The sequence below is a fragment of the Manis javanica genome, chromosome X (genome assembly GCF_040802235.1).
Source record: "Manis javanica isolate MJ-LG chromosome X, MJ_LKY, whole genome shotgun sequence".
NCBI classification, from domain to species: domain Eukaryota; kingdom Metazoa; phylum Chordata; class Mammalia; order Pholidota; family Manidae; genus Manis; species Manis javanica.
The window spans coordinates 126,415,939-126,429,701 of record NC_133174.1 but is presented as its reverse complement, the minus strand read 5'-3'; the positions used below and the strand labels follow the sequence as shown (position 1 = coordinate 126,429,701).

The following is a 13,763-nucleotide window of genomic DNA, read 5'->3' as shown; positions in this document are numbered from 1 at the left end:
ACTCTCGCACACTTGGTGAGAGTGTAAATTAATACAACCTCCATGGAGAGCAATTTGGCAATATCAAAATTGTTAAGTGAATATATTCTTTGAGCCAGAAATTCTATTCCCAGGAATTTATTCTACAGATATATTCCTACGTGCAGAAATGTTTGGTAAAATCAAGAAAATGGAAACAAAATGAAATGCATAAACAAGGGACAATGTAAATCAATTATAGCACACCCTTATAATGTAGTGCTATGCAACCATTAAAAAAGAACAAGGATGTTCCTTATGCAATGATACAAAACAATCTCCAAGGTATGTTTTTAAATGAATAAGGTACATGAAGATGAAAACAGTATGTTATTATTTGTGTTAAAAAAGGTGGGGGGAGGAAAAAAGAATATAAACATATATTTGTTTGTCTATTAATAAAATCCCTAGAGGGACGCATAAGAAACTGATAATACTGGTGCCCTCCAGGGAGGGATACTATGTGACTAACGACCCAGGTAGATGAGACGTTCACAGAGAAAACCTCTCATCTGCCTGTGTCCTTGCATATTATCCTAAGAAGTAAGATCATTACAATCAAGGGGAATGAACATTTTTGTAGACTTTGATACACATTTCAAAATACTTTCCAAAGGGTTCAGGTTTAACCAAACTAAATGCCATCACAAGGCAGGAAGCAGACAAATCCAGGAAGAGGGACATTTCACAGGAAAAACAGACTGGTCCCTTTTATAAGTCAGTGTTATGAGAAAAAAAAAAAAGGAGGGGAGAAGACCGTGTTTGATCAAGAGAGTCACAAGAATCTAACAAACATGCAATTTGTGGTCCTAGACTGGACTCTGGTTTGGGTATTTCAGGGATAACTGGGAAATATGACTATGAACTGACTAATAGATAAGGTTAAAATGTATTAATGTGGAAAGACAGAGTTGTTAACAGAAAATTACAGGTTACAAAATGACATGTGTATCATGATCTTATTTTAGAAAAGATGCATGTGGATTTTTATTCACTGCTGGTGGGAATGCAAAATGGTACAACCACTCTGGAAGACAGTTTGACAGTTTCTTCCAGAACTAAGCACTCTTACCATACAATCCAGCAATCACACTCCTTGGTACTTACCCAGAGGAGTTGAAAACTGACGTCCAGACAAAAGCCAGCACACAATGTTTATAAAAAGCTTTGTTCATAGGTGCCAAAACTTGGAACCAAGATATCTTTCAGAAGGTGACAAGATAAATGAACTGTGGTACATCAAGACAATGGAGTATTATTCAGCACTAAACAGAAATGAGCTAGCAAGCCATGAAAGATATGGAGGAGCCTTCAAGGCATATTACTAAGTGAAAGAAGTGAATCTGAAAGGGCTATATACTCTGATTCCAACTATATGACATTCTGGAATGGTATATTGGTGAGCACATCATTATACATTGTCCAACTCATAGGATGTACACCACCAACAGGGAACCCTAAAGTAAACTAGAGACTGTGAATGATAATGATGTGTCAATGGAGGTCCATCAACTTTAACAGCAGATGTACCACTCTAGGAGTGGGTACTGATAATGAGGGAAGCTATGCATGAGTGGGGGCAGGAGTGTTTGGAAATTTTATCTGCTCAATTTTGCTGTGACACTAAAACCACTCCAAAAAATAAAGTTTATTAAAAATACACATGTGGGTATGAATATGTATAGAAACAAATGTAGAATATATGCTAAGGTATCAACCGTGGTTTTTCTCTTGTTGATAGAAATGTTTTTCTTTTCTCATTGTTGCATACCCACATTTCCTAACCATCTATCATGCATATTTCTGCTTTTGTAATAGTAACACTCTTAAAACTAAAAATAATCAAGGGACTGGACACTACCAAATTAGGGAAGTTTGGAATGTTGAACATAAAAATGACAGACCCTTCAAGGGCAGAAGGTGCATTCTCAGAATATAAAGTAGAACACAATTAAGGATGTAACAGCCAGAAAATAAGTTTTATTCATTAATACATTTTGAATTGATTATTTGAAAAAAAATGAGTCGGCGTAGTTATAAAAACCAGGCTTCCAAGGAAGGGAGTCAAGAAATTATTGGCGGTTGGGGGACACAAGGAAAGGACTTGGGCCAGAAATCTCTGGCTAAAGAAAACTAATAATGATAGTAGTTAATTTTATAGCATTTATTGAAAGCATACCATGTGCTAGGTGCTGTTCTCAAGTGCTTTTCATAAGCTGTCTCATTTTATTCTCACAAGTCTGAAGGGTACAGTAAATATTACTACCTTGGTGTTTGAGAGAGAGGGCCCTAGGGAGACCAAAGTAGATTAACAGGAACTAAGGAGGTAAAAGTGTGAGACCACAGGAGTGGGGAGTGACAGAAACATGGTAGGGCTGTAGCTAAAATCACAGTGACTGTGTGTCTTGAAATGAAGATGACTTACACAGGAAAAGAGGGGAAGCAGAGACTAAAAAATGAAAAAAGCCAAGGGGCAGGAGGAAGGCGAGGAGCTGTGAAAGAAGAGCAAGAGCTGAGAGGAGGAGGAGCAGCCAATAGGGAGGGGGAGAGGGAGGAGCTGAGAGGGAGAAGGAGCTGAGGAATGGGCAAGCAGCTGAGAGAAGCAGCCAACCTGGAAGAGGGAAGGGGAGAGACACAGAGGAGCAGAGAGGGAGTTGGCAGAACAGAGGAAGCTGAAGGAAGGGATCCAAGATAAGAGGAGAGGGTGGGGCTGAGAGGCAGGGGCGGAGCCTAGGGGGAAGAGGGGAAGGAGGGGGGGGGCGCAGGGAAATGAGGAATAGAGGGGCGGAGCAGAGAGGGAGAGGCAGAACCTAGAAGAAAAAGGGGAAAGGAGGGCCTGAGTCCAGAGAGAAGAGCTGAATTTGGGGACTGTTGGAGAGGATAGGGAGATGCCTGGAAGAGGTGGGGAAGGGAGGTGCAGGGGCCTAGAGGGAACTGGGGATGGTAGGGGCAGGGTCAAGAGGGAGGGGTGGTGCCTGCAGTGGAGAGAAAGGAAGGGAGGGGCCTAGGTGGATGGGCGGAGCCAGGGTAAGGGGCGGAGCCTGGAAAGAAGGGGGGAAGAGAGGGGCAGAACTTAGAATAGGGATAGGAGGGGTGAGGTTGAGAAGGGCAGGGCCTGGAATGAAACTTGAAGAGGGGCAGAACCTTTGGAGAAGAAGGGAAGGGCGGAGCTGACAGGGGCGGGGCCTAGGGGGGAAAGGCGGGGCAGAATCTGCTGAAAAGAGGAAGGAGGAAGCTAAGGACCGGAGCTGAAAGGGAGATGCGGAACCTAGAGGGAAGAGGGGGAGAGGGGTGCGGAGCCACGACGGAGAGGCAGAGCCTAGAATGAAAGAGGGATGGTAGGAGGGGGTTCGAGAAGGAAGGGCGGGAGGGAAGGGAGGGGCAGAACCTGGAGGTAAGAAGGGAGAGATAGAACCTAAGGAGAAAGGAGAAAGGGTAGTGGCGGAGGAGGGGTGGAGCCTAGAGGGTAACGTAGGGGTGGGGGCGAGTAGGAAGAGGGAAGGGGATACCCTGGAAAGAAGTGGAGAAGGTAAGCGTGGGGCTGAGGGAGGAGAGGAGCCTAGAGGGAAGCGGAGAAGGGAGGGGCTGAACCTGCAGAGAGGTGGGGGGAGGGGCGAGGCCTAGATTTCGGGGCGTAGCCTAGACGGAGGTGGAGGAGAGCAGCAGTGGTGGTGGCGGGGGAACCAAGAGAAATGGGGAAGAGGAGCTGAGTGGGAGTTAGAGGAAGGGGGAGGAGCCTAAAGGGAGGGAAAACGAATCAGGGAAAAAGATTCAGATCCGCCAAAATACTCAGATTAAGAGCCTGAGACACACCCACACAGAGGGCTTTGAGACTCAGGTTCAGTCACAGAACTCCCGACCCGGTGTGCGCCATACCCCTACCCGAAGCCTTCCCTTCACATCTCACTCCCTCCCCCTGGTCCTCACCTTGCTGACTGCAGTCTGTCTGCCTCGCAGAAGTTAACTGGAGCCAACCCGGGGAGGTAGAAAGCCGCGCTGCGGGCGGTCTGAACTCCCAGGAAAAGCTCCAGCCCCCGGGAGTGCGGGCCAGAGGCTCCAGTGGTTGGCTCCCACGCGGAAACCACGAGTACTCATTTTTAGGAGCCGGCTCAGCGTTCGGAGACACACACCGTAGGCGAGGTACTAACCAGTGGAGGGGAGAAGCGGAAATGAAAAGGAAGAACTGTGGACTGTGAAAAGCCAAAACCGGCTATTGGCGTCAGAACTCCCGGAAAGGCTACTTAGTCTGGCGAGACACTGGCTTGGGACCCGGTTGCTAGGGCGCCTGGCCGGGTTTGTGAGTGCACGCCGTACGCATGCGTGCGGATCGCCACCGCCTCCCCCCGCACTCCCCCTGCACCGCCCCAGCCCCGCCCTTTGTCGTGTCTCCCAAGGAGCCTAGCGCGCAGCCTACTGGCACCTTCGCACAGTCTAGCAAGGGGTGCAGGGGAGGGACAGGTCTGAACATCTTGACATCACAGGGTGTCGCGTCCTTCCCAAGTTGGCCTCTCAGTCCCAAAGTAGTAGTGTTAGCGCCCCCGCCATCTTCGTTTCTTGCCGCTGAGGGCGGGGCGACTAGAAGGGGAAGAGGGGGGATTCCAAGGCCTTTGCTGCCCAGTATGGTGGCTTTTTTAGACGCTTGAAATGCACCCAGTCTGAAGTTGCTGTGTAAAATGCACACCGGATTTCAAAGCCTTTGCATGGTAAAAAGGAATGCAAAACTCCATTTTTAAATTGAGTACGTGTTGAAATATCTGGGGTCTATTGCATTAAACATTAAAATTAACTCACCTTTTAAAGTGTAGCTACATGAACATTTAAAATTGCGTATGTGGCTCGCATTACATTTCTATTGGATAGATGAGGTCTGGGGGAAGGAAGGGTAAAAGACTAAAGGGAGGCGGAGGAGGGGAGTGGCTCTTAGACTGAAAGAAAGTTTTCTTTCCTACAGGCAGGGATCTTATTTAGCGATCTTTGTAAGAATCTTGTCGCCCTGACCTTTACCTTGTGCTGTCTTGTAATGCAAAGTGCTTGTATTTGTACCGAGAGGGCATTGTAGGTATCACAGAACAAAGACAATAGAAAAGCTATTCTTATTCCAACTCGCCTCTGAGGAGCTTTGGAGAACAAGACGTCATTTGTTTATGCTGACACATGTGTGCCTCGCTATTCTGTCGAAGTACCCTCGCTCCAAGACAGCTGCGTCTTCTGCTGAGTGGAAGGCGACGCTCAAGACAGAACAAAGGCAGCCAGCTGGCCATCAGTAGAGAGAGGCATGTAGAATTTAGAGTTAACACTTGGACAAGAGAGGTCGGAAACCTTGTAGAAGAAATAAAAGGAGAAAATATATGAATGATCAGAAGTAGGGGAGATGCGAGAATGGAAAGATTGAACTTGGCCGAGAGGATCGGTGAAGCCCACGTAAAGATTTGGAGTACAGGGTAGCACGATCAGAAGGGGCCACCACCTTTGTTCAGGGGAAGGGGAAAAGGGAGCTAGGAAGCGTGGGAGTGGTCACGGTTGGAAGTAATCAGAGCTTGAATAAAAGTCTTGTGTTTCGCTACTGCTCTTTAGTTGGCCTTTGGATGAAAAAGTTGTGTATGTTAAAATACACAGGATCCTCCAGCCAGGTCCGGGGCGTCTAGCGGCTGCGCTATGGCCCCCGGGACTGGGAGGTCTGTGGAAAGCAGGCGCCTGTCGCCAGGTGAGGGGACCTCAGGGTGCTGGCACCTCAGGGCGTGCCACCCAGGCCATCCACAGGACCCTGGCCCCGCCCTCCGCAGACGCCAGGGAGAGATGAGAAGCTGGAAAGAGCAGCGGGTTAGCATGCTCCTGATCCCTTTTGCCCTCCACCAATTTTCATCCTCTGCAACTCCTACGGCGCCATTGAGGTATTCCATTAAAGCTCCCTGTGGGGCCCTATCTGTTACCCTCAAGAAGTGAAGCAGCACCGAAGGCCATGTCCCCATTCTCAGTGACAAGACACAGCGCTCCCGGTGTCACCAGTGTTTATTACCAGCCACATGCTGAGCCCGAGATCGACATGACTCATTCCAACGTATTTTCTATGCTGGTAAGACTCTTCTTGCCTCCCGACCCCTCCCCGCAACAGGCAAAAGCCCCAGGGCGGCCTTGCACGCTCATCCACCAGGCAGGCCTGCCTTTGCCCAACTGGAAGGCCTCTCCTATCCCTGAGCCGATTTAAAGACCTCTTCCGGAGAGAGGCCTCCCTGCCCCCTCTGGCCAGCCCTCTACACCTTCTCATATATGCAAATAGAGACAGTTTTGTTTCTTTCTTTCCAATTTGCCTTTTGTTTCTTACTCTTGCCTTGTTGCACTGACTAGGATTTCCAGTAGGATGTGGTGAGAGCAGACATCCCCTCCTTCTCCATCTGAGGGGGAAAGCATTCAGTGTTTCACCATAAAGTATGACATTAGCTATAGGCTTTTCTAGCTGCCCTTTCTCAGGTTAAGGACGCTTCCTTCTCTTCCTAGTTTGCTGAGAGTTTTTATCATGCCTGTGATGCTGGGGTTCTTGTTCACGGAGCCCTAGAATGAGCTTCACAAACAGTAAAGGTAGGAGAGCAAGGTACAGGCTTTTATTTAGAGATACTGTGAAAGGATAGAGCTCCCGGCTCACGCCAGGAGGGGACAAGAGAGTCCGTAGTTGTCTAGGGGTTTTATAGGCAGCTGAGGATTTTTCGAGAACATGAAAAAAACTTAGTGGTGTGGACTTGCATCACCTGCCCTGTCAAGGTGGGCTGGGTCAAAGTCTGATTGCTAGAGCTGACAGCGGAGTCAACAGGTTATGCTGATACCCTTGCAGAACGCTCAAATATTCCAGGCCAATTTACTCCTGGCCTTTTGACCTTTAACTGAAGATGTCTATATTGTTAGGTATCTTCTCCTAGAGAATTAGTGTGATCTTGACTTTGCATAATGCTTAACAGAGTTTCAATGGGGACTTCTTTGCCCATTGTTACATTGCTCTGACTGTAAATATTCCACCCTGCTTTTCCCAGTAGGCCCTCACCCCACTCTGACTACATCCAGGGTCCCTGTCTCACCTGGATATTGAATTTTTTTATATTTTTTATTAAGGTGTGATTGATATACACTCGTATGAAGGTTTCACATGAAAAAACAATGTGGTTACTACATTTGCCCATATTATCAAGTCCCCACCCATACCCCATTGTAGTCACTGTCCATCAGTGCAGCAAGTTGTCAGAGATCCACTATGTCCCTTCTCTGTGATACACTGTTCTCCCCGCAATGCCCCACACCATGTGTACTAAACATAATACCCCTCATTTCATTCCCCTTCTCCCTCCCTCCCCACCCACCCTCCCACACCCCTCCCCTTTGGTAACCATTAGTTCATTCTTGGAGTCTATGAGTCTGCTGCCATTTCGTTCCTTCTGTTTTGCTTCATTGTTATACTCCACAAATGAGGGAAATCATTTGGCATTTGTCTTTCTCTGCCTGGCTTATTTCACTGAGCATAATGTCCTCCAGCTCCATCCATGTTGTTGCAAATGGTATGTTTCTTTCTTATGGCTGAATAGTATTCCATTGTATATATGTACCACATCTTCTTCATTCATTCATCTGCAGATGGACATTTAGGTTGCTTCCATATCTTGGGTATTGCAAAAAGTGCTGCGATAAACATAGGGGTGCATATGTCTTTTTGAGTCTGAAAAATTGTATTCTTTGAGTATATTCCAAGAAGTGGGATTCCAGGGTCAAATGGTATTTCTATTTTTAGTTTTTTGAGGAACCTCCATATTACTTTCCACAATGGTTGAACTAGCTTACATTCCCACCAGCAGTGTACGAGGGTTCCCCGTTCTCCACATCCTCGCCAACATTTGTTGTTCTTAGTCTTTTTGATGCTGGCCATCCTTACTGGTGTGAAGTGATATCTCATTGTGGTTTTAATTTGCATTTCCCTGATGATTAGTAATGTGGAGCATCTTTTCATGTGCCTCTTGGCCATCTGAATTTCTTATTTGGAGAACTGTCTCTTCATATCCTCTGCCCATTTGTTAATCGAGTTATTTGCTTTTTGGGTGTCGAGGTATGTAAGTTCTTTATATATTTTGGATGTTAACCCTTTGTCAGATATATCATTTACAAATATATATTCCCCTACTGTAGGATGCCTTTTTGCTTTGTTGATGATGTCCTTTGCCGTACAAAACTTTTTAGCTTGATTTAGTCCCATGTGTTCATTTTTGCTTTTGTTTCCCTTTCTAGAGGAGATGGGTACAGGAAGAAGTTGCTCATGCTTATATTCAGGAGATGTTTCCCTATGCTGTCTTCTAAGAGTTTTATGTTTTCAGACTTACATGTAAGTCTTTAATCCATTTCGAGTTTACTTTTGTGTATGGGGTTAAGCAATAATCCAGTTTCATTCTCTTGCATGTAGCTGTCCAGTTTTGCCAACATCAGCTGTTGAAGAGGCTATCATTTCCCCATTGTATGTCCATGGCTCCTTTATCATATATTAATTGACCATATATGGTTGGGTTTATGTCAGGGCTCTCTAGTCTGTTCCATTGGTCTATGGGTCTGTTCTTGTGCCAGTACCAAATTGTCTTGATTACTGTGGCTTTGTAGTAGAGCTTGAAGTTGGGGAGAGTAATACCCCTTGCTTTATTCTTCCTTCTCAGGATTGCTTTGGCTATTTGAAGTCTTTTGTGGTTCCATATGAATTTCAGGATGATTTTCTCTAGTTCATTGAAGAATGCTGTTGGTATTTTGATGGGAGTTGCATTGAATCTATAGATTGCTTTAGGCAGGATGGATTCAATATTTTGACAATATTAATTCTACCTATCCATAAGCACCATTTATTGGTGTGTCACCATTTATTGGTATCTTCTTTAATTTCTCTCATGAGTGTCTTCTAGTTTTCAGAGTATACATCTTTCAGTTTGTTGGCTAGGTTTATTCTTAGGTATTTTATACTTTTCATGCAACTGTGAATAGAATTGTTTTCCTGATTTCTCTTTCTGTGAGTTCATCATTAGTGTATAGGAATGCTACAAATTTCTGTGTATTAATTTTGTATCCTGCAACTTTGCTGAATTCAGATATTAGGTCTTGTAGTTTTGCAGTGGATTCTTTAGGGTTTTTTATGTACAATATCATGTCATCTGCAAACAGAGACAGTTTAACTTCTTCCTTGCCAATCTGGATGCCTTTTATTTCTTTGTGTTGTCAGATTGCTGTGGCTAGGACCTCTAGTACTATGTTGAATAGAAGTGGGGAGAGTGGGCATCCCTGTCTTGTTCCCAATCTTAAAGGAAAAGCGTTCAGCTTCTCGCTGTTAAGTATAATGTTGGCTGTGGGTTTGTCATATATGGCCTTTAGTATGTTGAGGTACTTCCCTCTATACCCACTTTATTTTTATCATGAATGGATGTTGAATTTTGTCGAATGCTTTTTCAGCATCTATAGAGATGATCATGTGGTTTTTGTCCTTTTTGTTGATGTGGTGGATGATGTTGATGGATTTTCGAATGTTGGACCATCCTTGCATCCCTGGAATAAATCCTACTTGATCATGATGGATTATCTTTTTATGTATTTTTGAATTTGGTTTGCCAGTATTTTGTTGAGTATTTTTGCATCTGTGTTCATCAGGTATATTGATCTGTAATTTTCTTTTCTTGTGGTGTCTTTGCCTGGTTTTGGTATTAGAGTGATGCTGGTCTCATAGAATGAGTTTGTAAGTATTCTCTCTTCTTCTACTCTTTGGAAAACTTTAAGAAGGACGGGTATGAGGTCTTCACTAAATGTTTGATAAAATTCAGCAGTGAAGCCATCTGGGACAGGGATTTTGTTAGGTAGGTTTTTGATTACCAGTTCAATTTCGTTGGTGGTAATTGGTCTGTTCAAATTTTATGTTTCTTTCTGGGTCAGCCTTAGAGGATTGTATTTTTCCAGAAAGTTGTCCATTTCTTCTAGGTTATCCAGTTTGTTGGCAAATAATTTTTCATAGTATTCTCTAATAATTCTTTATATTTATGTGGTGTCTGTAGTGATTTTTCCTTTCTCATTTCTGATTCTGTTTATGTATGTAGACTCTCTTTTTTTCTTGATAAGTCTGGCTAGGGGTTTATCTATTTTGTTTATTTTCTGAAAGAACCAGCTCCTGCTTTCATTAATTCTTTCTATTGTTTTATTCTTCTCAATTTTATTTATTTCTGCTCTAATCTTTATTCTGTCCCCTGTTCTACTGACTTTGGGCCTCATTTGTTCTTCTTTTTCTAGTTTTGTTAGTTGTGGTTTTATACTGCTCATATGGGATTGTTCTTCTTTCCTGAGGTGGGCTTGTATTGCAATATACTTTCCTCTTAGCCGGCCTTCGCTGTGTCCCACAGATTTTGCAATGTGGAATTACTGTTGTCATTTGTCTCCATATATTGCTTGATCTCTGTTTTTATTTGGTCATTGATCCATTGGTTATTTAGGAGCATGTTGTGAAGCCTCCATGTGTTTGTGGGATTTTTCATTTTCTTTGTGTAATTTATTTCTAGTTTCATACCTTTGTGGTCTTAGAAACTGGTTGGTACAATTTCAATCTTTTTGAATTTACTGAGGCTCTTTTTGTGGCCTAGTGTATAATCTATTCTTGAAAATGTTCCATGTGCACTGAAGAAGAATATGTATTCTGCTGCTTTTGGGTGAAGAGTTCTGTAGATATCTGTTAGTTCCATCTGTTCTAATGTGTTGTTCAGTGCATCTGTCTCCTAATTTATTTTCTGTCTGGTTGATTTGTCCTTCAGAGTGAGTGAAGTGTTGAAGTCTCCTAGAATGAATGCATTGCATTGTATTTCCCCTTTTAATTCTGTTAGTATTTGTTTCACATATGTAGGTGCTCCTGTGTTGGGCACATAGACATTTAAAATGGTTATATCTTCCTGTTGGATTGACCCCTTAATTATTTTGTGATGTCCTTCTTTGCTTCTTGTGACTTTCTTTGTTTTGAAGTCTATTTTGTCTGATACAAGTACTGCAACTCCTGGTTTTTTCTCCCTATTAGTTGCATGAAATAGCTTTTTCCATCCCTTCACTTTTAGTCTGTGTATGTCTTTGGGTTTAAAGTGAGTCTCTTGTAGGCAGCATATAGATGGGTCTTGTTTTTTTATCCATTTGGTGACTGTGTATCTTTTGATTGGTGCATTCAGTCCATTTACATTTAGGGTGATTATCAATAGGTATGTACTTGCCATTGCAGTCTTTAGATTCATGGTTACCAAACATTCAAGGTTAAGTTCCTTACTATCTAAGAGTCTAACTAAACTCACTTAATATGCTATTACAAACACAATGTAAAGGTTCTTTTTTTCTCCTTTTTCTTCCTCCTCCATTCTTTATATATTAGGTATCATATTCTGTATTCTTTGTCTATGCCTCGATTGACTTTGGGGATAGTTGATTTAATTTTGAATTTGCTTAGTAATTATGTGTTCTGCTTTCTTTACTGTGGTTTTATTACCTCTGGTGACAGCTATTCAACCTTAGGAACAGTTCCATCGATAGCAGTCCCTCCAAAATACACTGTAGAGATGGTTTGGGGGAGGTAAATTCTCTCAGCTTTTGCTTATCTGGAAATCGTTTAATCCCTTCTTCAAATTTAAATGATAATCTTGCTGGATAAAATATTCTTGGCTAGAGGCCCTTCTGCTCCATTGAATTAAATACATCATGCCACTCCCTTCTGGCCTGTAAGGTTTCTGCTGAGAAGTCTGATGTTAGCCTGATGGGCTTTCCTTTGTATGTGATCTTATTTCTCTCTCTGGCTGCTTTTAATAGTCTGTCCTTATCCTTGATCTTTGCCATTTTAATTACCATATGTCTTGGTGTTGTCTTCCTTGGGTCCCTTGTGTTGGGAGATCTGTTCCCCTCCATGGCCTGGGAGACTATCTCCTTTCCCAGATTGGGGAAGTTTTCAGCAATTACCTCCTCAAAGACACTTTCTATTCATTTCTTTCTCTTCTTCTTCTGGTATCCCTATAATGTGAATATTGTTCCATTTGGATTGGTCACACACTTATCTCAATATTCTTTCCTTCTTTGAGATCCTTTTTTCTCTCTGTGCCTGAGCTTCTTTATATTCCTCTTCTCTAATTTCTGTTTCATTTATCATCTGCACTGTATTGAATCTGCTTTTAATATCCTCTGTTGTGCTCTTCAATGATAGGATCTCCAACTGGAATTCATTCCTGAGTTCTTGAATATTTTTCTGTACCTCCATGAGCATGTTAATGATTTTTATTTTGAAATCCCTTTCAGAAAGATTCATGAGGTCGATGTCATTTAAATCTTTCTCAGTAGTTGTATTCATAATTTTACTTTGAACCAGGTTCCTTTGGCATTTCATATTTGTATATGGCACCCTCTTGTGCCCAGAAGCTCTATTCTCTGGAGCTGCTCAGTCCATGAAGCAATGTTGGGGGTCACTGGGGAGCGGTATTGGTGCCTTGGGGTAGGAAAGAGCTGTTTCCTGCTTCCCGGCTGCTATGCCTGGCTCCACTGCCAGAACCAGTGGACTGAGCACACAGGTATAAGCCTCTATGCTTTGCATCTGTAGCTACTGTAGACAGGACTTCTGTCTGGCTGGCCTAATGCCTGGGTAGCGTTTGCCGTTTTGCGAGCCAGGTGGGGCAGGCTGGGAGAAAGGCTCACTGGGCTGTGTATCACAGAAGAAGTCCTTCGAGTTGTGTAACTAGCCAGGGAGCTAGAGGGCCTGAAGATTGAGAAAGTTCCCACCCTGCTGGACAGAGTGCACCTGGACAATTTTGTCTGCCTGCCTTTCTCCTTAGCAGTAAGCTTTGTGCAATCCTTGCCCCTTTAGCAGCCCTCATGCTGTTAGGAAGTCTCTCAGACTGCCTGCCTGTCTTTTGTCCCAGAGCACCCAGATATGGATCCCTGCTTTCCACAAGTGGCTGGAATCTCAGTATCTCCAGGTATTCTGCCTGTCTTAGCTTTCCAGTCCCCTAATCATGAGAGTACCATGAAAGCACTATGAAATGTAGGCTTGTGCTCCCAGAGCATATCTCCGGTGTTACGTATTCAGCACCCCAGGCATCCCCTCCCTCCCCGCTTCGTTTCTCTTCCTCACCCCCATGAGCTGGGGTGGGGGAAGGGCTCAGGTCCTGCCGGGCCACAGCTTTGGTACATTACCCTGTTCCATGAGGTCTGCTCCTTTTTCCAGGTGTATGCAGTCTGGCGCAGCCCTCTTTCCTGTTGCTCTCTCGGGATTCATTGCACCAACTATATTTTCGAATTGTATGCGGTTTTAGGAGGAAGCCTCTGTCTCACCTCTCATGCCACCATTTTTAATCTCTCATGAGATGTCTTTTTGAGACACTCAGGTGGCAAAACCTCAGTCTTGGGTGAAATCAATAATTTACTTTCTCCATGGCTACTGGAAAAAGTTACACAGTGGGGCAGATTGAGTCTATTATAAAATTCATGATCTCAGAGGACCTCAAATAAGACTTCAGTATTGCTCAATGATTTCACTGCATGGCTTTGGTCAATTCATTCTCCTATCCTCTGCAATTATTTTTTATTTTTTATTGAAGTTTGTTGCTATACAATAGTAAATTGGTTTCAGGAATACAACATTGTGATTTCACAATTATATACATTAGGAAATGTTGACCATGGTGACATCGTTTTTTAAAACCTTCTCCACTCTTCTTTAACCTCCTACCTCAGCACCA

The 13,763-nt window shown here is 43.6% G+C and overlaps 1 pseudogene; it reads right to left on the bottom strand.

The window, feature by feature from the left end:
- LOC108407809 (transmembrane 9 superfamily member 2-like) overlaps window positions 1-4,336 on the bottom strand; it is a 75,159-nt pseudogene extending 70,823 nt beyond the window's left edge.
- Window positions 4,337-13,763: the final 9,427 nt, after the last annotated feature.